Consider the following 24,928-nt stretch of genomic DNA (forward strand, 5'->3'; position numbering starts at 1 on the left):
CTGTGATAGTTTCCTGAAGTCTCATCATCATCATGTTCCCATTACGCCTCTGGCGTTTAGGGCAGCAATGAAGCTCCCCCCACTCCTTTCTGTTTCTGGCAAGTTTTTCAGTTGTTCCCCAGCTGTGCCCCAGGTTTTTCAGCTCGGCTTCTACAGCTCTTTGCCATGTTGTTTTCGGGCGGCCTCCATCTTATTGCTACTCTGGTGATGGATCAGTTTCCATCGGAAGCACATGGCCAATCCATCTCCAACGTCTCCTGGCAATGATGGTGCTCAGATCCTCTTGGCTGCACTGTGTCAATAGATCTTGGTTTGAGATTGTTCTGGGCCAAAGGATACAGAGGATTTTTCTGAGGCAGGTTGTATGGAATGATGGCAGTTTGGACATGTCATACTTTCTCATTTCCCAGCATTCTGCACTGAAAGTAGTGTTGAAAATACGCAGTTTTGATAAATATTGAGTTTGGTTTTGGAGTTGTATTTTGATGATTTCCAGACTGTATTTAAGCTCCTGAAGGTGTTCCTGGCTTTATTGATTTTGTTCCGCATGTCCTGGCTTGTTCCATCTTCCTTGCTGATGGTGCTGCCCAAGTGTGTGAATGTTTCTACATTGGTGAGACCATAATCCTCCCTCCATACTGGTGATGGTGAGGCAATATTAAAGGTCATGATATCTGTCTTATTGCAATTGATTTTTCAGTCCAATTTGCTAGCTTCATGCATTGAGTCGAGTTGTTTTTTCTTGTATATGATGTTGGGTATGTGATAGGAGAGCAGGATCATCTGCGAAGTCCAGGTCTTGAAGGGATGAGAAGGGTGTCCATTTAATGCCTCTTGGCATATCTTCTGTTGTACGCTGCATTACCCAGTCAATGAGAAAGCTGAAGAGGATTCCAGACATGTCACACCTCTGACGTACTCCTGTTCTGACTTCAAAACTGAGTTCACTGTAATCAACACTGCATGTAAAGTTGGAATAAAAGCTTTTGATCTTGATTATACGGAAAGGAATTCCATATGCCTGCAGAATGCTCCATAGGCTGGTCCTGTGAATGCTATCAAAAGCCTTCTCAAAGTCGATGCCTGTAGAGTTGCTGTTGCCATTTTAAGCATTGTTCTATTATGTTTCGTAGAGTGAAGATCTGGTTTGTGCATCCATGCCCTGTCTGAAAACTGGCTTGCCCTTTTGTGAGGATGCTATCAACTGCCTCTGATATATAATGGGCTATGATCTTACACAATACTTTGCTTGGCACAGATAAAAGTGTGTAACTGTGCCAGTTATTACAATCACTGAGAGTTCCTTTCTTTGGTATCTTCACTATAACCCCATTGGTCCACTCATCTGGCACTTTTTCCCAGACTTGCTGCTAACTCAGGATTTACCTTGAACAATTCTGTATTCAAGTTATCCTTGCCAGGAGCTTTCACATTTTTTAAGGATTTGATGGCTTGAATGATCTCTTCTTTAGTTGGGGTGTCTGTGTTCTATCAAGATCCTCATTTCCCTCCTGGATGTTTGCTTCCTCTTTAGATGGCTTTCTGTTCAGCAATTCTTTGAAATGCTCTGTCCAGTATATTTTGTGTTCTTTTTCTGTCATTGTAGAATCATAGAATATCAGGGTTGGAAGGGACCTCAGGAGATCATCTAGTACAACCCCATGCTCAAAGCAGGACCAATCCCTAATTTTTGCCCCAGATCCTAAGTGGCCCCCTCAAAGATTGAACTCACAACTCTGGGTTTAGCAGGCCACTGCTCAAACCACTGAGCTATCCCTCACACTGTAGGTGGCCTTGTTTGTCCCTAATGAAAGTGTTTGTTGGCGTCTGCCATTTTCCGCTGATAAGCCGCGTCATTTTGTAGATAGTTCCTTATTCACCACGAGCGGCTGCATCCTCTGCTTGTGTTGCCAGATTATCAATATAATGTCACTTGTCCACTCTCACAAGGTGTTTGACCTCCCACTGTGCCTTGCTGTACTGCTCACGGTATTTGTCCTTTAGCTTCTGGGATTTTGTGTCTAAAACTTTTTTCTTCAGGGCTTGTCTGGTTTCTATGGCGTTCCATGTGCTGGGTGTAATCCACTCCTTCTTTCTCTTCTGCCTGTAGCCTACACAGGCTTCATTGCTCTGTTTATAAATTGCTGTTACTTTGTCCCACTTCTTGTTAATCTCCTCATCTGCATTCCCCTCCTCTTCATCAAGGTCTGCAAATGCCTGAAACCTGTTCTTTAACTGCAGAATGAAGGCTTTCTGTATTTAAGGGGACTTTAGTTTGTAAGTGTCATAACATCTGTGTCCCTTGTTTGGTGGACCCACACTTCTCAGTTTTAGCTTGATGGAGGTTGTCACAAGGTGGCGGTTGCTGCCAACATCTGCACCTCTTCTCACTTTCACATCTGTCAGTGAGCATTGCCATTTGCCATTGATTATCATATTGTCAATCTGGTTCTTATCTCTGCCATTTGGAGAACACCATGTCAACTTGTGGATTTCACGATGTTGAAATAGGGTTCCGCCGATGATTAGGTCATTCATATTACAGAAATCAACAAGCCTCTCTCCATTTTCTGAAGTCTGAAGGCATCTAAATGCACTCTCTTGCCATTTTGGGGCATTTCATGCTCTATTATATCTGTGTGGGATGCTGCTTTATGGTGGACAGTTGGGGTCATTAGCCATGTATTGCTGGTGTGCCCTCTGTTTCCTGGAAAAGACAAATGGGTAATGCGCTTCAAGCTGAGTTACAGGTGTGTGTAAGATGTACACTTGCTGTGTATGAATCTGAACAATAATCCCCTCTCCCCTGAGTGCTAGCAGCCCATAATACTTCAGGTCACATGAGCCATGGCAGGGCCCAGGATACCTCTCCATCACAACCACAAGACTTATTTGGGCTCACATTGTGCCAACATATTCAGAGAGGAGGTAGGCTGTCTGTTCCTGAATGCAGCACTGTCTAATCTAGAAAGAGGTATGTGTTTTCCATGATGCCCAGAACTGAGGGCATCATGAGATAGCATAAAATGCCTACATAATACCTAGCTGTGCCTGTAGAGGTGCTGGTTTGTTTTAGAAGTGAACCTGTATCTTTGGGTGACTTGAGCTTCCAAGAGGTCCAATGTGGCTTATACATCTTGTTGGGAGGTGAACACTGCTAAAGTGAAACTATGATCAGAAGTGCTGAAATGTTCGTGAAGAATATTCCTCACTTGTTCTTGTTATGAGGCTTGTTCCATTGTTTGCAAAATCCTTTGAGATGTTCCTTTTGAAAGGTGGTGTAGAACTATCCAAGGTTATTATTATTACCCGTTATTTCTCTCCTGGTCCTTGGGACCATAGAGAGAGGCCATTTAAAAAGGAAATGGAATCCCAATCATGCTCCCTTCCCAGTAAAGTCAATAACAAAACTCCCATAGACTCCAGTGGGAGCAGAGCCGGTCACTTATTCTCCAAGTGGCACTGGTAGCTGCCTTAAGGCAACACCCCAGCTATCTTGTGGAATGAACAATTAAATTTTTTACCAGGAGAGCCTGGGGGTGAGGAATGGGGAGGGAAGCTAATTGAAGAAGTGTGGGCATGCAACAAGTGAAAGTTTAGGAAGCAGTTTCAATAATAACTTAACTCTTACAAATGCTTTTCACCAGAGGAAGAAGCAGAACAAGTATGATCCTGATGGCTTCTGATTTTTAAAGCAGAGCAGTGAAAGGAAGAGGAAAATGTTGTTTGAATGAATTCAAAATATAACAACAGATGATCAGCAGGGAAGCTCTCTTTCTTTTCTCATTTGTTAAGTCCGAAACAAATATTTTTCAGCCTAAGGAATTATTTATAGAATCTACTTTAGAAAGGGTCATGCAACATTAATGCACTGGCAGGAACAAATATTGCCTTTTCGACCGTCCATCATCATAGAAAGTAATATAACTTACAGCCCGTGCAGCAGCTAGATGGCACCACTAACTGTAATATTTTAATTTTAATTTCTGTTTTAATCAACGTTTGCTGCGAGGGTTTTCGGCTGTTCTTTTTCAGCTATTACTTTTGCTGAAGGGTACAGCTTTAGAGCAAAATGAAGACAATTAGTTTTACTAAGGAACTTTAACTAACAAACTAATAAGGAGCCACAACTTCTTTGAGACGTATACTGAATTGTTACTGAAAAGTTTAAATGTTTTGTCTTATGTTTAAAGTGTTTTAAATCACTGCTGTGATAATTTCAGCACTCCCTACCCCAGAGATGCTTCCCACTCTGGCTCAGCACAATTTTTAAAAAGAGAACTTTGATACAATATAATAATAAGCACCTAAGAAAACAGCCTTTTTCTTCTATAGTTTTATGAGGGCAATAGTTTGATTTTTGTCCATCTGTCTCAAGAATTTTCCTTTCATCTTAAAATCATTTTCTATGGTCTCCAAAACTGACCAGGTGTCTAATTAAACATTTCCTATAGCCCAGCTTTGTCAATATCCACCACTGATCCACTGTTGTGTGGGAAAGTGCAGTGTAACACTTTGCATCTTCATCAAATGGATGGGTGTGGGTTTATTATTGAATGTTGTAATATAGTTTTCTGCCCAGGACAAGGAGTAGACAAAGTCCCTGCCTGATGGAGCTTCAAATCTAAGGCCAAGATTTTCAAAGTGGAAGTGAGCAGTGTTTGAAAAAATCTTGGCTTAAGACATGGCCCTGCAAACAAATACGACCAGATATAGTGCTTACTATCACGGCTACATTGTGACCTTGTGCACTCACACAGAGAAGTAAGGAGCTTATGGAGCCATCCCTGTAGCAACTATAATAATTGCTAAACTGAAAATTGTGGGAGAAGAAACATTTAGGTGTCTTTAACGTAAGTGCTTTTGTTCTTTTTGGAAAATTTAATCAGTCTGCTTCCTGTAAAGAGCCACTAGAGGAAGCCATTTGTAACACACAACAACATGTTTTACTGGTCCTACAAAATCCAAGAACTAAGTTACATGTTCTCAAGAGCCATCTGCTTGCATCTCATCTATTATTTACCTATACACCTAGAGAAGGAATACTCCTTTAGCACTTTGCCTGGTGGCCTCTCCCCTGCATATGTTACCTTCCTCCTGTGCTGCTTTGCACATTCTTCCTGGTTCCCATCTCTTGTGCACCAGTTGCAGAAACCAGCTTCATGTCTCCTTCGAAGTAGCAGTGGCCTTTTTGTTGCAAAGAGGAACCTGGATTCCTACAGAAGTAGCTGGAGAGGAGGAACCAGTGTCATGTGACCTGTGGCCACAGTTTGCAAACTCATAGATATTAAGGTCAGAAGGGACCATTATGATCATCTAGTCTGACCTCCTGCACAGTGCAGGCCACAGAATCTCACCCACCCACTCCTGCAATAAACCTCTCACCTATGTCTGAGCTACTGAAGTCCTCAAATCATGGTTTAAAGACTTCAAGATGCAGAGAATCCTCCAGCAAGTGACCTGTGTCCCATGCTACAGAGGAAGGCGAAAAACTCCCAGGACCTCTTCCAATCTGCCCTGGAGGAAAATTCCTTCCCAACCCCAAATATGGTGATCAGCTGAACCCTGAGCATGTGGGCAAGATTTATCAGCCAGATACTACAGAGAATTCTTTCCTGGGTAACTCAGATCCCACCCCATCTAACATGCCATCACAGGCCATTGGGCCTATTTACCATGAATAGTTAAAGATCAATTAATTGCAAAAATCATGTTATCCCATCATACCATCTCCTCCATAAATGTATCGAGTTGAATCTTGAAGCCAGATAGGTCTTTTGCCCCCACTGCTTTCCTTGGAAGGCTGTTCCAGAACTTCACTCCTCTGATGGTTAGAAACCTTCATCTAATTTCAAGTGTAAACTTCCTGGTGGCCAGTTTATATCCATTTGTTCTTTTGTCCACATTGGTACTGAGCTTAAATAATTCTGCTCCCTCTCCGGTATTTATCCCTCTGATATATTTATAGAGAGCAATCATATCTCCCCTCAGCCTTCTTTTGGTTAGGCTAAACAAGCCAAACTCCTGGAGTCTCCTTTCATAAGACAGGTTTTCCATTCCTTGGATCATCCTAGTAGCCCTTCTCTGTACCTGTTCCAGTTTGAATTCATCCTTCTTAAACTCAGTATTCCAGATGAGGTGTCACCAGTGCCTTGTATAATGGTACTAACACCTCCTTATCTCTACTGGAAATACCTCGCCTGATGCATCCCAAGACCGCATTAACTTTTTACATGGCCATATCACATTGGCTGCTCATAGTCATCCTGTGGTCAACCAATACTCCAAGGTCCTTCCCCTCCTCCGTTACTTCTAATTGATCCGTCCCCATCTTACAACTAAAATTCTTGTTATTAATCCCTAAATGCATGACCTTACACTTCTCACTATTAAATTTTATCGTATTACTATTACTCCAGTTTACAAGGTCATCCAGATCCTCCTGTAGGATATCCCGGTCCTTCTCTAAATTGGCAATACCTCCCAGCTTTGTATCATCCGCAAACTTTATTAGCACACTCCCACTTTTTGTGCTGAGGTCGGTAATAAAAAATTAAATAAGATTGGTCCCAAAACCGATCCCTGAGGAACTCCACTGGTAACCTCCCTCCAGGCTGACAGTTCACGTTTCAGTATGACCTGCTGTAGTCTCCCCTTTAACCAATTCCTTATCCACCTTTCAATTTTCATATTGATCCCCATCTTTTCCAATTTAACTAATAATTCCCCATGTGGCACTGTATCAAACACCTTACTGAAATCTAGGTAAATTAGATCCACTGCGTTTCCTTTGTCTAAAAAATCTGTTACTTTCTCAAAGGAGGAGATCAGGTTGGTTTGGCACAATCTGCCTTTTGTAAAACCATGTTGTATTTTGTCCCATTTACCATTGACTTCAATGTCCTTAAGTACTTTCTCCTTCAAATTTTTTCCAAGACCTTGGATACTACAGATGTCAAACTAACAGGCCTGTAGTTACTCGGTTCACTTTTTTCCCTTTCTTAAAAATAGGAACTATGCTAGCAATTCTCCAGTCATGCAGTACAACCCCTGAGTTTACAGATTCATTAAAAATTCTTGCTAATGGGCTTGCAATTTCATGTGCCAATTCCTTTAATATTCTTGGATGAAGATTATCTGGGCCCCCCGATTTAGTCCCATTAAGCTGTTTGAGTTTCTCTTCTACCTCAGATATGGTAATAAATACCTCCGATATCCTCATTCCCATTTGTCATGCTACCATTATCCCTAAAATCCTCATTAGCCTCATTAAAGACCGAGGCAAAGTATTTGTTTAGATATTGGGCCATGCCTTAACCTCCACTCCATCCTCAGTGTTTAGCGGTCCCACTTCTTTTTTTTTTGTTTTCTTCTTATTTATATGGCTATAGAACCTTTTACTATCAGTTTTAATTCCCTTTGCAAGGTCCAACTCTACTTGACTTTTAGCCTTTCTCACTTTATCCCTACATGTTCTGACCTCAATAAGGTAGCTTTCCTTGCTGATCCCTCCCATCTTCCACTCCCTGTATGCTTTCTGCTTTTTCTTAATCACCTCTTTGAGATGCTTGCTCATCCAGCTTGGTCTACAACTCCTTCCCATGAGTTTTTTCCCCTTTCTTGGGATGCAGGCTTCCGATAGCTTCTGCAGCTTTGACTTGAAGTAATCCCAGGCCTCCTCTGCCTTTAGATCCATAAGTTCTTCAGTCCAATCCACTTCCCTAACTAATTTCCTTAATTTTTGAAAGTCAGCCCTTTTGAAATGAAAAACCCTAGTCGCAAATTTATTTTTTGGTGCATCCTTCCATTCAGTTTGAACTGAATTAGCTCATGATCACTTGAACCAAGGTTGTGCCCTACAACCATTTCTTCTATGAGATCCTCACTACTCACCAAAACCAAATCTAAAATGGCATCCTCTCTAGTTGATTCAGCAACTACTTGGTGCAGGAATCCATCAGCTTTCACATCTAGGAAAATCTGAGCCCTATTATTATTACTAGCACTTGTCCTCCAGTCTATACCTAGGAAGTTAAAGTCTCCCATGATCACGCAGTTTCCATTAGTATTTACTTCATTAAAAACATTAAAGAGGGCTCTATCCATATCCAGATGAGATCCCGGTGGTCTGTAGCAACACCCCAAGCACTATCCCAGGGGAGGCTCTAGTAGTTTTCTAAACCGCAGCTTTAGGTGAGGAATAGTGTTCTAAAGGGACTTGATCCATGTACATCTGGAATGGATAGAGCTCTATCAAATGTCCTGGCAGGAGGCGGGACTGTATAAGCTCATAAGTCTTTTCAACCTCTGCCTTTTACTACTTTGATTTTTAACTTGCCCCTGACCTTCATTTAGTGCCGCCAGTGGAGCTATCTTATCAAACACACAACATCTTAATGAGGTACTGATAATTGTTTAGGTTGACACTTTATCATCAGGCTGGTGGCTCAACACTTCTGTGTTCTCTGGTGCCACAGTAAGATGCATAATAACTTCTAACGTTGCTGCAAACAATTTAATATCCCTTGGCCAGCACAACAAGGGAAGGCACCATTATAAATAGTTTAATGCAAGTGTACTATAGACTGAGCTTTGGGCCTTGTCTATAAGACAGCTTGTAAACTGTTAACACAATTCACCCCTGTTCATATTGGACAGGGAAAGCCTATGGGGCCTTGTCTTGTCTTCAGTGGAATGTGTTTTTAATCTATGTTAACCAACTTGTGTTAAAATCTTAGCGAATACAAGGCAATCAAAGTTTTAACTGTTGTTAGATGATCAAGGTAAGCCCTGGAAAGGGGTGGGGGGTGAATTTACTGCACTGGGATTGTAACATGGGATTTGTAACATGAGTTAGCTTTAAGTGAGTTAAAAATACAGCTCTTTTCCTAGTGAAGGTACAGCCTAAGTGTCCTAACCTGGTTTTAACATACAGTACATGTATACAAGGCACTGGTAAAGGGATGTATTGCTATTTTTCTAAAGCTTTTTAGGACACTGATAGTGCTGACTAGTTAAATGTCCTTAAAACAAAAAAATGTGGAGGAGGGTATTCCTTAGAACCACTTTTTAGTTTACTGTTAACCTTTAACCTGTTATTATGGCGTTGTTGGCTGAATTTTCCCCACAAGAGGTTTCCATCAACAATTCACTTCTACAGAATGAAGTGCACTGCTGTGATCATACCTACAGCATAATTCAGCTTTAATCAATGACACCCTTGTCTGCATTCCTATGGGTTTATTCCTTGTGATTATGGTCTCTGTTAAACACACCATCTTCTCAAATACAGATTACATCCCTGCAGAGTCACTGACCTACTACATGGAATTTATCATGTAATCCTGCAGTACATCCTACTTGCTATCATTAGTGGTAAATAGTAGGCCATTCCAAATGGAGTTGGTAATCCAGTTACATTGCTCCCTGCTAGATGACTCCATCACTGTATCTTTGTGACAACTGCTAACGGTGCAGAGCAAATGTCATGTATACATACATAGTAGCCTGTACTTGAAATCCAGGTGACTCAGTTTCAGGACCAGACAGAATCCATAGAGAGTGAGCTTCAGTTTAAGGGCCTGATTCTCCTTTGTTGCACTGGTGTAAATCAATCTAACTCTAAAGTCAATGGACCAGCTCCTCAGCTGCTGTAAGCTGGTGTGACCCTATAGTAGCCAGTTGAAAGATGCTAATTTACACCAGTTGAGGATCTGGCCGAACAGTTAAAGTGATGTAAAACCATTGTAAGTCAGGGGAGAACCAGGACCAAAACTTCCCAATAATGAAAAAGGCTATAACTTTTGGCAGTATTTCCGATCTTTCCTGTGACTGTGGGGTAAAGGCTATGCTGGTAGTTGTATTCACAAGGCTTGTATCAAACACTGAAATGCCACACAAATGGTCATATAAAAGCACATAGTGACAATACTCCAAATATAGTTCCTACATTGACTTCCCAGAGGAGCCTAGTCACTCAGTGAGGAACAGAAATGATAAACGTGAAAAATGGCATAGATGAATGCTAGCAAACAATCTGAAAGAATGTTAAATGATCTTACCCCTCAAAATAGGAGTACTCTTTGGATACTCTGTCCCATGGTCCTGTTTTTCTTTATACCTGCAGAAACATATAAAATCAGCTCTACATGATTAACCTTGTAATTTGAACAGACCAATCAGCAACTACATCTGATGGGAAAGTTCTCTGAGACTGGAGAGACTCCAGTGATTTCTGTCTTACAAGACTGGCAGTAAAATCACCATAAAAACCACAGAAGTACATTCTTTTTTCCATATCACTGGGAAAATAAGGGCAGACCTGTTGATGAAATGCTTCTAGACCATAAGGGAGGAAAGAACATCAGTCAAGCTGGCACTGGCAAAAACTCCTGAACAGAAATAGACAACAAAGACATTTTCTGATGGCAAGGTGTATTAGAGCCTAGAAAAAAAGTGAAGCGTCCACAAAAATCAAACTTAGAGCGATAAACAGACGGTTGGACTCATGACAAATAAAAAGAGCATGGATGGTGGTGAAATAATAGCAGGACAAAATGTTTTCTGGAACAGTCAAAGAGTAGGGTAGTTTACGAACTTTTCCTCTGATTCCTATAAGACAATATCTGCACTTCAGAGTCATGACACCAACGTCAATGACCAGTTCTAAGGTAGGGCACAGAGACAGTTATGTCTATTAACTCACCACCCTAGAATAAAAAGAGGTTGAGCCTTTCTCTCTGAAGCAGAGGGAAAGAAGGGCAGGTGCAGAAAGGACCTCCTGGGAGAAGTCCTAGGAAAAAGCTTAGGCCATGGGTTTGTATTTTGTGATTTAACTGAATAAAGGGAAACTCCAGCAAAAGGGCAAATCTGGACAGTGCCCCACAGTAAGTCTGCTGTGTTGAGAGTGGAGTCATTCACACATGATCATTGAGGCAGTGGGGAAATAAAACATGGGCTGATTAAATAATGAGGTAAGAATTTGAGTCAGAATTTTTACAGTATTACAAAAAACTTGAAGGAAGAAAATCAACTTGTGGTAGCAAATGTGAAGTTATCTGCATTTTTCAGGGAGAACATGAGTGAGGCCCCCACTACCACTTAAGAAGATATTCACCACGCAATTATCTGAGCATAAGTGCCACCCTTTGTGTATATCAGTAACAGGAATCAGACAAGTAAAAAAACAATGCGAGCGAGAGTTCCAACAGAAGAGGAATCTGGATGTCCTCTACTATAATACCAGCCAAAGACTCTTTCCCATTTCCTTAAAGATCTTCTCAGGCTATAATAAACTGAGTGAAACATCCCTATCCCCTAAGACTACAGGAACAAAACAAAATTCATCAGCTTGAGAAGGCAGTGGAAAGCCTGTTATTCAGCTTTACATCACCCTAAAGAAAACTCAGAGTGCACTATAAACTGTACAGCTATGCATGCCAGAGCTAGGAACTGAACCATGCCTTGCACAATCCCTTGCCAAGACTCTCCTGCTTTTCCCTGGGGTTTCCAGCAGGAGTTACTGAGAGTTCATGACCACTATTGAGCTAGCTTACAATGTTTCACAAAAAATTAAATCATTAACTTGCCTTGAAGAGATTTGATTAGCTCTGCACTGGGAGGTACTTGCTTGCTTTTGCAGAAGTCTGATATTTTGATTATTACAGGTCCTACCACTAGAGGAACATCATGGCACCAATGTTTTATACGAGAGAGGTCCATGAACTAGACACCAGAATCTAAAATGACACCTCCCATTAACCCATTGCCTTTCCACTTTCCCTCACTCACAAACATTCTCACCCACCAGTTCATCCATTTTCCACCTTCACTCATCCCTCCCATCCCATCTGATTTCCCACCTGACTCAGAAACCTGCCTCAACGAGTTCCTTCAGTTTCTTCCAACACAACTTCCTTCTTCTTGACTTACCCTTCTCCTTCCTGCCCAAACTGACCCTATCTACCTAGGAATCTCCCCTGCTTTAGCTTAAAACTTCCACAACCCCGAGTAAGAACCCCTCATGCTCCCAACTGAACCCCTGGCTAGAAATACTCCTTCCCTACCCTTCCCCTCTGGCTCAGTAAACCCATCCCTTAGCTCTCCCTGGCACCTCAGGAGCCCCCAAGCCATCTTCACGGGATGCCCCCAGAATGCCCCCACACCCACAATTTTATCCTGCCCAATCCTCTTGGTTTACTGACCCCTGTAATGCGATAAGGCTATTGACCTTTGTAACTCAGAACCAGCTCATGTGAATTGGGACAGAAAATAAAGTCCAGTTACTTAACAAAACTGCTTGGGCCTCAGACTCTTATTACACGTTTAAATCATAGTAATGTTTCATCACTTACAGCTATTGGGGAAAGAAACATTTGTTTTAAAAATACCCTGGGGACATGCATTAGGTGGTGCAGCATTAGCATATAAGTCTCTCTGCTCTTCCCTCCTGTTTGGTACTATTTCTGCAAACTGAGCTTTTATAGTGCTAACCTATTATATTTAGCTAATTAAGGGCTGGATTCTTTGGTCTACTAAACTGCCCACAGATACCCAGTGGAGAATTTGCCCTGCTTCGGGGAGCTTTTTGCTGGCAGAAAGCTGACTGAGGTGGTTCTGTCACTTGCTGTGCCAACCATGTCCCACACAGGAGAAGGGAAAGCAGGGGGCCTGGCATAGGCAGGATGGAGTCGAGGAGGACAGTCAAGCAGAACTCCATTGTGCTTAGTCCTCCACTGCTGTATGGTCTCTGAGTGGCCTCACACCAGTGGTGTTTAGTTAGGACTGCACAGGGATGGCCCTAGATTGCACCATTACTAGGTGGCCTTTAATCAGGGCGCTGCAACAGTCTTCCTTCTAGCCTTCCTTCTCCACTCTGAGAGCCAAGTATGTTCCTCCAACAATTGTTTAAAAAGAATCCAGATAAGTGATGGAAAATAAACTCATGTCAGTTTAAAAACCATCCTTGAATGAACAAGATCTTAACATCAAGGCATAATTAGTTCTAACACTTGTAGGTCAGGGTTTATGTTGAGTAATTCTTAGTCTTATTAGTTAATGACTATATTATGCAAGGAATTTCTGTTTCCTAACCAATATGAGCCAAAGATTCTCTTTTGCAGGATCATAAAATTGGTATGACATATCTGAGAATAGAAAAGAATAAACATGCACGCACGCACTCTTTGTCCATTAACAATTCCGGCCTCTCATTCACATTATGTCGCTGGCAAGCTGAGCCAGAGCTTTGGAACAAAAGCAAAGGCTGCCTTTGTCATATCAATGCTACTAGAGAATAAATTCCTCATTTTGAAAATGTGACAACAGAACTTTATAAAGAGGTTCTTGAGCCTTGACTGAGGTTTTAGTTTATGTCTTTCAATGAGTGAACAACCTCAGAAAGATAGTGTAGACTTTAAACACCAGATTCTGCTCTGTTGTATTTTTCTTTGTCTCCAACAGCTTGTCTATTTAAATGTGTAATTTGTTTATATCCTTTTTGTTTGTTCAGATTCCCTGCCTCCTCTGTCATTACTCACAATTTTTTAAAATCATCAGAGGCCCACAATTTGAGAAGAGATATCCACTCCTACTACAGACCCTTTACGCTGCATAAAAGGATCAGAGCACTATACAGGGGTGTGTCATGGCAGTCCATTCACCACTGTGGCACCTCCTCCTGGCTGTCCTGAGGATTAGCTCTGCCAGTTGGTGTTGCCTTCTTCAGGTGGTGCCTCACCTATTTTCCTCTCACCCTGTGGACCTGCCTCACCTCAAGAACTGCAGTGTACTCTTCATGACTCAGACTTCTGGCTGGGTCATCATCCATATTTCCCCTTTCTAGGGTTACCCCAAAGTCTTTCTATGTAAACAGTCCCAGGCAGGCTTCTCCTGTGCTGACCTAATGATGCCACTTCCCCAGTGGCCAGTATGGGAACCTGGGCCCACTCTCTACTGCGATTTCCAGTCCAGGGACCCTCAGCTCAGCAGTTCTGGGCTCTTCCCCTTCAGCCCTCACTGCTCTGTTATCAGAAGAGATTGGATTTAAGGACCCCACCTCCCAAAGGATCAATTCCTCTGTAGGGTCTATCACCTATTAGCCGCAGGTCAAATGAAACTTAGTGGTGAAATGGTGAAAATAGGCAGGAGGGTTTATTAAGAGATAAGTAAGACAAGACAGGGAAAAGGGCAATAAAGCATTAAACAGAGTAAAACAGCTCAGTGGTTTTACAAGTACAGTGGGCTTGAAGCCCAGAACCAACCCCTAACCAATATGGGCACAACACAAATAAAATGTCAACGTTACTCAGTCTTTAGGAGTGACAGGAGCTCAGAGTAGACGGCTCACAATGCTCTCGTCTGTCTTGCTTCTCAGGTAACTCAGGTCAGGATCCTGAGGACAGGTACCGGAATCAGGAACTTGAGATGGAACAGGAGATCCTCCTTGATGATAGACAACAAGGTAAATACAGGTGTTTTGATGATGTTCGTCTTCCTCCATTGCATGACTCGAGCACAGACACGGGTTGAACCGAATACGGGCTGCCTCCTGAGCAGACAGCACCTGACAGTGTGTGCAACCCCTTTATATAACTTTCTGTCACTAGGCAGAATAACCGAGACTCAGATGACACTTTCCTGCCTTTACTGTTGCTAGGTAGATTAGGCTTAAATTTTAACCAATCAGAAAAATAGGCACCTAAAAAGGGCACCAACCTTGACAAGAAGGTGGACTAAGATGGAGGGTGAAAGACAAAACAACAACTAAAAAACCCCCAAAATGGTTAAAAGCCCCAACAGCTCCTTCCTTGGACTTCTCCCTACTCTTCCTTGTTCTCCCACCTTCTCTGGGAGTACCAGTTCCAAATCAACTTCCTCCTCCCACTTTCCAGGGAGTGACTGCAGACTACCTCCCTGCAGTCCTATCTGTTCTCAGTTCCTGGGTTTTATAGGCTCCCACCTATTCCTGCCCTGCTGAGCCTTCTTTTAATCAACTCCCTTCTCGCTGGCTACTCCTCCAGGCCTTGACAACTTGTGCCTCTCCATACTGCGGGAAGGGCACAATCTAAAGGGGAGGACACCTGACTGCCAGATGTGTCTTCCCTGCCCAATGATTTCCCCCCTCCCTGCGCCCAACCCAGGGCCGCCAGCTTTCCCTGCTCCACATTACCTGCTACCTGCGGGTCGGGGGGGGGGAGGGCTCTGTCCTTCTTTCCCCACACCTCCCCCACACATGTTTGGCCACTCTCCCTGGTAGCCGCTGGGGAGCAGGACAGAGACACTTCTGCCTGTGAGAGAGCCTGGCTGGGAGGCAGTGGCAGCTTGTCTAAAATATGTCGGGAGTGGGGCCCTCCAGTCCTTGAAACAGATTCAGAGCAGGACTATGCAAAGATGGCTTAAAGGTGCCTTAGCCCCCTCCTCCGTCTGTACTGAAAATTTTGTTCTGTGCCTCTTAGAGGTACTAGACAGTCTCACCTTTTAACATTAACAAAACTACTATATTTCATGACCCAGAGTCAATCAGAAAACTACCAGTGGCAATCTATACAATGAAAAATCATATTTTAAAGAAAATGTGTAAAGCCTTCTAATTTAACTTTCTAGTAGTCTTTTGAGTAAATCATTGTATCTTCTTCAAACTCCCATTTTATTTTAAGGAGAGGGAAAAGTTAGGGTGTAGCTAGGGTGACCAGATAACAAATGTGAAAAATCAGGACACTTTTATTTTCAGAGGGCAAGGATATAGTTGCCTATATAAGACAAAGCCCCTAATATCGGGACGTCTGGTTGCTCTATGTGTAGCATCCTGCACTGAACAATAGTAAATTAAAACAGAATAGGAAGCATTTGCTAAATGTTTCTCCTGAGAAGAGGCATTTGCCTAGACATAGGGCCTTGTAGAAAGCGCACAACCACTTAAGGTGCTACGTAGTGGTCAGACGAGGCTTGTCAGCTTGTCTCTTCATTGAAACATGGTCCTGTCCTTCAACACCCCACCACAAGGATTTCCAGTCCTCCCCTTTAGCACAGGGATTTTGGGTATGGGCCCTTGAAGAGTCAAGTTCTTTTCCAGCTCTCACCCAGGGTGAAGGCTTTTGTTGTTGCAATGTCCTCTCAGAGTGGGTAGGGAGCCCGACCCTATCCTTTCCACTGGGCTCTGGTCCAGAGCCCAATGGTGGGCAGCTCCACTTAGCACCTTGGGGTGCTAAGCAGCCACCCTCCCCCCCGGACCACTTCCTACCCCTGTCTCCTTTTGCTTCATGGAAGTAATCCCTACGGTCTAGTCTCTGAGCTGCACATTCAGTCACCAGCCTCTCATCTGTAGGTTTGCACAGATCTGTGTTGTGAGGTCTCAGGCAGTGAGCTCCTGGGCAATATGTTCCTCTCAGAGCAGCCCTCTGCTTCCTTCCACTGCTTGCCTCTGAGCTGATCTGCGCCCCTTTTTAAAGCCCCACCTCCAGCTTTTTCAGGCCCTGCAAGTGTGTCTGGGCAGGACTGCCTGGGCCCAGAGCTGCTCTTTAATCCCTTGCTCTCCAGTGTGGAGTTTGTATACCTCATCACAGGCCTCTTCAAAAGGAACATTGGAAATAAAACTGAAGCAAGTACAAATACTGACCAGTCTTGGAACCAGGTTTCTGGGACAGCTGAAAGAGAGACAGAGTGAAGTGACCATTCAAAAGGAAAAAATTCCCCAGCATTTAACCATTCTGGAAGCTGTGGGTGTGCATAGGGTATGTGCCCAGACAATGGGTTCAAATGTATTAAATTTGTTATTCCTTTAAGGGAATAATATACACCAATTTATTACCTTAAATAGAGTGACCTAGACACTTTAACTTAAACACACTGGATTAGATAAAACAATAAACAAGTTTATTAACTACAATGTGAGTACAAGGAATAAGGCATAAGACTCAGAAATGGTTACAAGAAAAATAAACATAAAATGCTTTCTAGTGCTTATCTTAACAAACTGTATTAGATTTAAAGCAAAATTTCTCACCACATGCTTTCAGCAGCATTACTGACCAAACCTCTAGGTCAGGACCCTTCCCCCAGAGCCCAATGGCTGCTTCTTTTGTCTTCTCAGGTGCAAATAATTAGATGGACAGGGAGAGATTGGAGGGGTGTCTTGGGGTGTTTGCCCCTCCATTTCCAGCTTAGACCCAGGAGACAAAGAATCTGTGTGGAAGGATGTTTCCTGCTGGGTTTTTTCACCTGTGTATGCTTACATGCAGGTTTCCTTTTGTTTCTTCCCTTTCCCTTTTCTTCTTGATGACTCTGTTTACTGCTTAAACGCAAATTAAGGCAAAATTACATTCCTTTGTTTAGGACAGACCTTTCTGGCGACTTCTGTCTGGGGCAGGACTGTGGGGTTTGGAACATGCGCTAATAACATCATACAGAGGAATCTTATAACTTCATATACAATGTTGCTACATAATTTCACCATGACAGTACTGACCAGCAAATGATGTGTTTTCAAATGATACCTCACAAGGCATACTTTGTACAAAGATTATTACAATAAGAAACTCTCCTCTGATTGGCTGCCTTCCTTCATGCCCCCACCTCTTGGGGAAGAGCAGCCAATCAGAACTGTTGCAGGAAACAGGCAAAGCTACTCTTCCCCTGCCCCCTCTCAGAGCTGTGAGGAGTTTTGGGTAGGGGTGGATGAAGAGGGCACAGTAAGAGCCAAGCAACTCTTCTCCCAGGAAAAATTGGTCAGTTCGCTCTCTGTTTTTCTCTCCTTCCCTCTCTATCCCTGCAACATCAGGCCAGGAAAGATGTGAGGCAGGGTATGTGCATAATTAATTGCTGGGCTGGGAGATGGGCAGATTTGGGGTTAGGGGGCATAGTATTAGAATTTTTGAGTTGGGGAGAAGCTGTAAGCTCCATAACATCAAGCAGCATTTTATACAAATCTGTGAGATTTGTTCTCAGTAGGCCAGAGAGATCTCCTGCAACGGGAACAAAAAATCGTGTTAGTCTCTTAACTCGGGAGAGTTAGTAACACTGTAATTGTCACACAGATGTTAGGGACAGGGAGAGGGTGTTCAAAAATCAAAAGACAGACCAAATCTTTGACCCCAAAATCACGAGAAATTTTTTAATCGTATGATTTTGTGTGGAAGGTCTGACTCATGATTTTTGAACTTTTGGTGTGGCAATACTGTGATTTCTGTCCTCTGACTACAAAGTATCAAGTAATGAATTAATGGGAATTCTGAGAAAGCAGTGCTGCGTGCATTAAATTACTACAATCACGGAGAGAGTGAAAAATAGGAAAAAAAGGTTGCCCCTGGTTTAGTGATTTATGTACATATCTGAAAAAAGAATTGTCCTTTGGAATTGGCTGTAGACTTTAGATGCCTCATGGAAGATACTAGCCTTAGCAGCAAAGAGAAACTCTATATTTCACTCTCTTTATTACTGAGCATTTTCTGCATAGCTTGTACAGTGAGTGGTAGGAGTTACTGTGCACCAACCACATATACCCTCTGCTTCTGAACTGAAAACTGTTACTATTTGATAAGTGGCTTGTTATCAGACCATGGACTGAGTAAACTTCCTCGAAGTAGTGATTTTAATCTCTCTAATGCTTGCGGAAAAGTTGAATGGGTTGGATTAATGCTGTACACATGGCCATGTAAGAAACACAGGCCAAGGTCTTTGATTTCCTACGGCAGGGACTGTGTAGACTGTCTTTCTTCAGCTACTAGTCTAGCAGATTTAGTGTCATGACTCATGGGTCTGGAACACAGGGTTCATGGAACACAGGGTTCAGCCACACTCCAACCCTCCACCTGGCAGTCTGCTGACAATGGCTTACCTGGGACCCATGAAGCCTAGCCCCTGTGTGAGGCTCTGCCCCTGAGGTCCAGTTGGTGGAGCCTCAGAACGGCTGATTGGCCCACTGGCGCTACTTATGCCAGCAGCAGGAACAGGAAGCTGTCTGAATAACTGGGTTCTACCCTGGTCTGGATTGTGTGCCTTGTGCTTCCTGCCTCTTCTGCTTGATTTCCTGGCATCCTGATCTGGCTTGGTTCCTGGCATCTGACTTGTGGTTCCTGGCCTCCAGTTTGTTTCTTGCCTCTGACCCCCTGGTATCCTGACACAGCTGACTCTTGACTCCTGTCTCAGACTGTAGTTCTGACTGTTGGGTCTTGCTGCTCACAATCCACTATGACATTTAGAAGCAATCTTAAAGGCAAATTGCAAAAGAAAAAAAATCTGTGTACCCCTTTTTCTTTTACATGGGCAAAGGGGATAGAAAGTTTTATTTTCTTCTGATCATTTTCAATGTTAGAAATTTGTGGTCTAGTCTACCCTGTTTTTGCATGAGGACTTCCAGAAAGACTGGAGAAGTAGTCTTGAGACAAAGCCCTGGCTGGGATGATTTAACTGGGAATTGGTCCTGCTTTGAGCAGGGGGTTGGACTAGATGACCTTCTGGGGTCCCTTCCAACCCTGATATTCTATGATTCTATGATTCTATGATCAGAAGGGAGGCTAAAACTTGAGCCATTGAGAGGAGACAGGGGATTTGTAGTCTGTTTCAAACTCTGTTGGGGGCTGAGTTAAAAAGGAGCTAACAAACAAATGGTTAGGAGAAACTCTTTGTTAAAGATTCAAATTTTCCTATCCTTTAAATTGAAGACTGAGAAAACTCCCTAATAAAGTAAAAGCTTCACAAGTTGCAACAGCTTGTACATATTTTCCTCAACAACATGGAAGCCTGCCACTTCTATTAAGAGACTATTTATCTGTCTCCATATTGGACATTATATTACCAGAGTCCCAGACTCATCAGGACACCTGGATCCTCCAAGAGTCTGTGTTGGAACTGGAAATTATTATTCACTAGTAAGTTACTGGCATGACATGCTATACCAAGTGTTCTCAAAAGTGTAAAGAAGAGACAGAATACTCAACATCTGCAGACTTAAGCACAACTTTTTCAAGATAGGACTTGAGTGTGTCTGGGATTCCATGTTCAATTATTACATGGACATTAACACACACACACACACACACACACACACACTCTGCTGCAGAAGTTCATAACCACTCTACATATGAAAAAGAAGCTCCTCCTTCACATGAACAGGGTAAGAATGTCTGCCAGGTTTCTATAGAAACTCTTACATCGGTATAGAGCGCTCAGCTTCTGTTCACTGTGCTTAGAAGACTCTTCCAAAATTACCAGAGACGTTAATTTGCTTAACCCAGACTTCCTTATGCTTGTTAAAAGAAACACATACAACTTTTTGATAGCTTTGGTGCGGTTAGAGAAGCCACCATAAATGCACTGTGCTTCTATGAGATTCTCCCACTGAAAATTTCATATCCTTTAATCTTGGCAGAGGCTTAATTATCTGTCCTTTCTATTTTTCTCTGAGTAACAGCGTCAGAAAAGCATAACTGACTTTTTTGTCAACCTTTGCAGTCATTACATTCTGGTTCTCAAAACTTGGTCACGGGCTGCTGAACTGCCACCCTGTGTTTCACAGATTTCTTTGTTGTTTTTGTTGTGCTTATGTTTGTAAAAATAAAGATTTTAATGGACAAGGAAATGCTCAGAGTCAAATTGTGGCCCTGGGTATGTATTTGCAATTCCCATTGACTTCAGCAGGAGGAGTTGTGCATGCAACACAGTGTAATTTGGGCCACTTTAGGGGAGATTGCTGAGATAAAACAATTGGAACTGAATTCATTTCTTGGCTACTTGAATATTTTGGAGAAAACAGAGGAGGAAGAGAATGCTAGCATCATATTTCACAGCATTTGTATTTTTGAAGGAATTTAAAGAATATCACCATGTAGAGAAAATCTCTCTCCAATTAATGCCCATATAAGCTTCAACTGTTGAAGTCTCATAAATAGTATCCTAGATATATCTTGTTTAGATTACTGACAAAAGAAGAGAATCTTTTCTAAGGCTTGGGCTGCACTACAGCTTAAGTCAACATAAGTTATGTTGCTCAGGGGTGTGAATTAGCCATCCTCTTGAGCGACATAATTTATGCTGATTTAATTGCCGGTGTTGACAGCACGATGTCGATGGGAGTGCTTCTCCTGCCGACATAGCTACCGCCGCTTGCAAGGGCTGTAGTAATTAAGCCAACGGAAGAGCTCTCTCCGGTCAGCTTAGAGCAGCTACACAGAGATCTTACAACAGCTTGCAGCTTCTCTGGTGCATCGGTACAGCTGCATTGGTGCTGCTGTAAGTTCTCTAGTGTCGCCAGAGCCTAGGTTTTAGAATGAGATGCTGACCTTCAGGAATGTACCCAATGCTGTGTAGAGACATAGCGGGCAGGCATGATCAATAGCATGTACAGTTATCTACCTCTCTTACTGAGCCTCAGTTTTCATAGTAAAAATGTGAAACTGGCACTTTCTGACTCAACAGATCTGCTCCATGTACGTATTCAGAGTCATATCTGCCGACTTTAGTGGTAAAAACAATTTTTTACTGGCATTTACTTCTGTTGGTCCTGCAGAGCTATCATAACTGAGAAAGAAATGCACTCTTCTCTCTGTACATCATCAACAGGATTGTTTATTAAGTTGCTGCTAGTTACAGCTGACGGAGCAAGTGTCACAAAGGACAGAATTTGGTCTGTAGCTGTTTGTTATTGGTGGCATTGGGGAAGAACTCTTGAACTCAGGCTAATTTTGACAGTTAAAAATCTTTTTACTTGTAAACTAAGCATATTCAGTCTGGAATGATTGAGATACATATCTTTGCAATGCCATTTTTACAGGATAACTTTTCAGTGTACAATTGCATTTTAAAGAGCTCACAGCAATGTGGAACAAATGACTGTGAGAAATGAAAACTTAGCTGGAAAATTTTGCATGGTTCACTGCAGAGATTTACCAATTTATGTTCCCCTTGGGCATGGGTTTGTGTGATAGTCTTTGCTTGTGGGGAGCATTGCCTAGTGGTCAGGACTTAGGCCTTTTGACATACAGAGGAGGGGTTTTGGTAGGGGAGCCTGAGCCCTCCCATTCCAGATGGAACTTTAGGAGCCGGAGCCAGGGCCACTGGATTGTAACCCTCTCCACTCCCCTGGAGAAACAGTCAGCATTTTGGTGGGCTTTTCCTGCTCTGGCTTATGCCAGGGAATGAGGAGTTGTGACCAAACTTCCCGTCAGCCAGTCTTTCTCTTGCCAGTACAGTTGCTCCCCTTGGAGCTCACATCAGGGATACTGCACCACTCATTGAGGCTCTGTCACTTCCCCATTAACTACTGGCAGTTGGTCATACACCCAATTAAGGTTTCATCCTCCCTGTGATCCTTATGAAGTCTGTATCTCTAATGTGGTGATATGCCAGGCCTTACCCAACCACTCTAATAGCTCATCTACTCAGGGCATTGGATAGGCATCAAATTTGGAGATTGCATTGATCTTTCTGAGGTCTATGCAAAACTGGACAGTGCTTTGGGACCCATATGACTGGCTATTTCCTCTGGAGTCACTGGAATTGGGTTAAACCTCCTGAATACATTGGAGAAATTTTCCCAAGCCCAACCCAGAATGCAGAGTAAGCTAGTTCTGAGCCCAGCCCCACTACAAGTGACTTTGTGTTCTCCCTTATAGTAAGCTGCACATGTGCTTTGGGATAGGGTTTAACATCTCTATAAATACATGCAGGAAGATAGTCTCCCCGGGGGCTTCAAGGTTTGGGACCAAGTTGTCCTGGACTAGGGTCTATTCACACGCAGAATCCAGTAGACCTGTTACCTCAGTCCTGTTTGTCTGCACAGGGACCATTACTTTTGCTGGAGTGTGCTTTTGGGCATGGATTTCTGCTGTTCAGTTTGTCCATGGTCTCGCTACATATAGGTTTCAGAGTAGCAGCCGTGTTAGTCTGTATTCGCAAAAAGAAAAGGCATACTTGTGGCACCGTAGAGACTAACAAATTTATTCGAGCGAAAGTTGATGCTCAGATAAATTTGTTAGTCTCTAAGGTGCCACAAGTACTCCTTTTCTTCTTAGTACATATAGGGGCATTCATGATACCAGTGACCTGGGTGACACATGAAAAACACACCTGTGGTAGGCCAAAGGATCACTGGCCAGGGCCTGGTATTTCAGGGGACCCTTCCCTAGGAGCCATGCCTGGTTCCTCCTCCTGGCCTTTGGGTGCGGGAGTCCACAGGCATCCCAAGGACCTTTGTCTGGACTTGGGTCAGAGGGGCTGGGGTTTCCTACCGGCGCCTAGTCCTGGGCTTGGTGGACAATGGGCCCCTTAGAGGCTGGTGCTTCAGGAGCCACCCTGTCTGCTCAGTTCCCCTGGTTGGGCTCTCCCTTGAGTCAAGGGGCACTCCCTTGGCCTCTGGCCACTGCTTGGGCAAGGCAATTAGGGCTGTCTCCACTGCTAAATAATTCTCCATTAGTCGGACTGCGTCAGCTAGGGCCTCTGGCTGGTGTTTAAGCACCCAGTCCCTATCTCTGGATGGGAGTATGTGAGCGAACTGCTCCACCAGAATGAGCTTGGCAACCTCAACTCCACTCTGCAATTCTGGCTTCAAGCACTGCCAGCACAGGTCCTTTAGTTTCTGGGCAACTGCATAAGGCTGGGCTCCCCAGGGCATTCCCTCTCCACCCTTGGAATCTCTGTGATGTTGAGATAGTCCAGTATGGCTGCTTTCACCTAGGCATAGTCTTGGGCTGATGCTGCATCCAGTCCCTGATATGTGGCCTGGACTGGTCCTGTCAAGTAAGATGCCAGCAGGATGGCCCACTGGTTAGGTGACCATTGGTCTGCCATTGCCACCATTCAAACGTTACCAAGAAAGCCTCTGGATGGTCCTCTGGGTTCATCTTTGTGAGTTTCACAGGTACAGGTGGGGCCCCCAGGCTCGGACTTATATCCCCTGGGAGGGAAGTCCTGGGGGAAGCCAAGGGCCATGGCCTGTTGGACCACATGTTGCTGCTATTTCTGCTGTTGTGCCCCGAAATCCCAGACCAGTTGTTGCTGCTGCTGGGCTGCCTGTTGCTGCTGCTGGTTCTCTATCATCCCCTTAGGTAGATTGTCTAGGTCCATCTCACCTGACCTAAGAGCCAATGTCTTCTAGTCCAAGGTTGTTTGACATCTTGGTCCATCAGTCTCCCCTCTCTGCCGTGGAAAAGATGCCCACATTCTTCAGCAAGTGGTGATAGTCCTCACTTGTGGGGAGCACTGCTTAGTGGTCAGGGTTGAGGCCCTTTGACACATGGGGGGTGGGGTTTGGTAGGGGAGCCTGGGCACTCACACTCAACTGGGCTCTGGCCCAGGGCCTTTAGAGAGCAACACAAGGGTCTGACACCCATGACACTTTAACGCTGCCCTACCTGGGCCATATCCTATCACCCCAATATTGTCCAAAGTTTTCAGTCTTTCACAGGAGGCTATGAAGGGGGGTCACTCACCAACTTAGCATCTCTTCACAGCTGAGCATGGCATGGTATCTCTCCGCTTCTTAGGGTGGCGGCTACCTCCTCTTATGTCTTGGCCCTCCATCCGGGTCAGTTTCAAGTCTCTCCCCTTCAGGGTAGTCCATAAACAAAATAGGGGGAATCAACACAAATAAACTGGGTTAGCAGGTGAAAGGGAGAAATGGCTCCCTCTTTGGATGTAACAGAAGCAGGTTCTCCCTTCCCTCAGGGAAGGACCTTCAGGCACTTGCTGAGGAAGAGATCCTGCTTTCCCTTAGTCTTTTTCTCAGGAGCTTCAAGTAGAGGTCCTTTCTCTTCCCTAGTCTGCCCCCAAGGGAGCTGATCTGCTCCCTTTTAGCTCCTCCACCAGTCTATGCGTCTCTTGCAGGTGTGGTGGGATGGGATGGGATGGGGCTGGGCTGGCTGAGCCCAAAGCAGCTCTTTTAACCCATTCTTGCCCAGCGTGGGGTTTGTTTACCCCATCAGTTTGCACCCACATG

At 43.7% G+C, this 24,928-nt stretch overlaps 2 long non-coding RNA genes across 3 annotated transcripts in view; one reads left to right on the forward strand and one right to left on the reverse strand.

Annotated features, from left to right (window-relative positions):
• Positions 1-14,545, reverse strand: part of LOC140911187 (uncharacterized) — a 40,419-nt gene extending 25,874 nt beyond the window's left edge. Inside the window, exons 1-3 of one of the 2 annotated variants that reach the window (XR_012158858.1) lie at positions 14,306-14,545; positions 10,062-10,120; positions 5,091-5,228 (exon numbers count right to left, since the gene is read on the reverse strand). This is a non-coding gene — a long non-coding RNA (uncharacterized lncRNA). The remainder of the gene's footprint in view (positions 1-5,090; positions 5,229-10,061; positions 10,121-14,305) is intronic. The other variant, XR_012158859.1, reaches the window with a different exon arrangement.
• The window catches only part of LOC140911185 (uncharacterized), a 466,388-nt gene that overhangs the window by 54,328 nt on the left and 387,132 nt on the right, over positions 1-24,928 (forward strand). The window contains exon 2 of the long non-coding RNA XR_012158854.1: positions 14,375-14,461. This is a non-coding gene — a long non-coding RNA (uncharacterized lncRNA). The remainder of the gene's footprint in view (positions 1-14,374; positions 14,462-24,928) is intronic.

This window comes from Lepidochelys kempii, chromosome 5, assembly GCF_965140265.1.
Source record: "Lepidochelys kempii isolate rLepKem1 chromosome 5, rLepKem1.hap2, whole genome shotgun sequence".
NCBI classification, from domain to species: Eukaryota; Metazoa; Chordata; order Testudines; family Cheloniidae; genus Lepidochelys; species Lepidochelys kempii.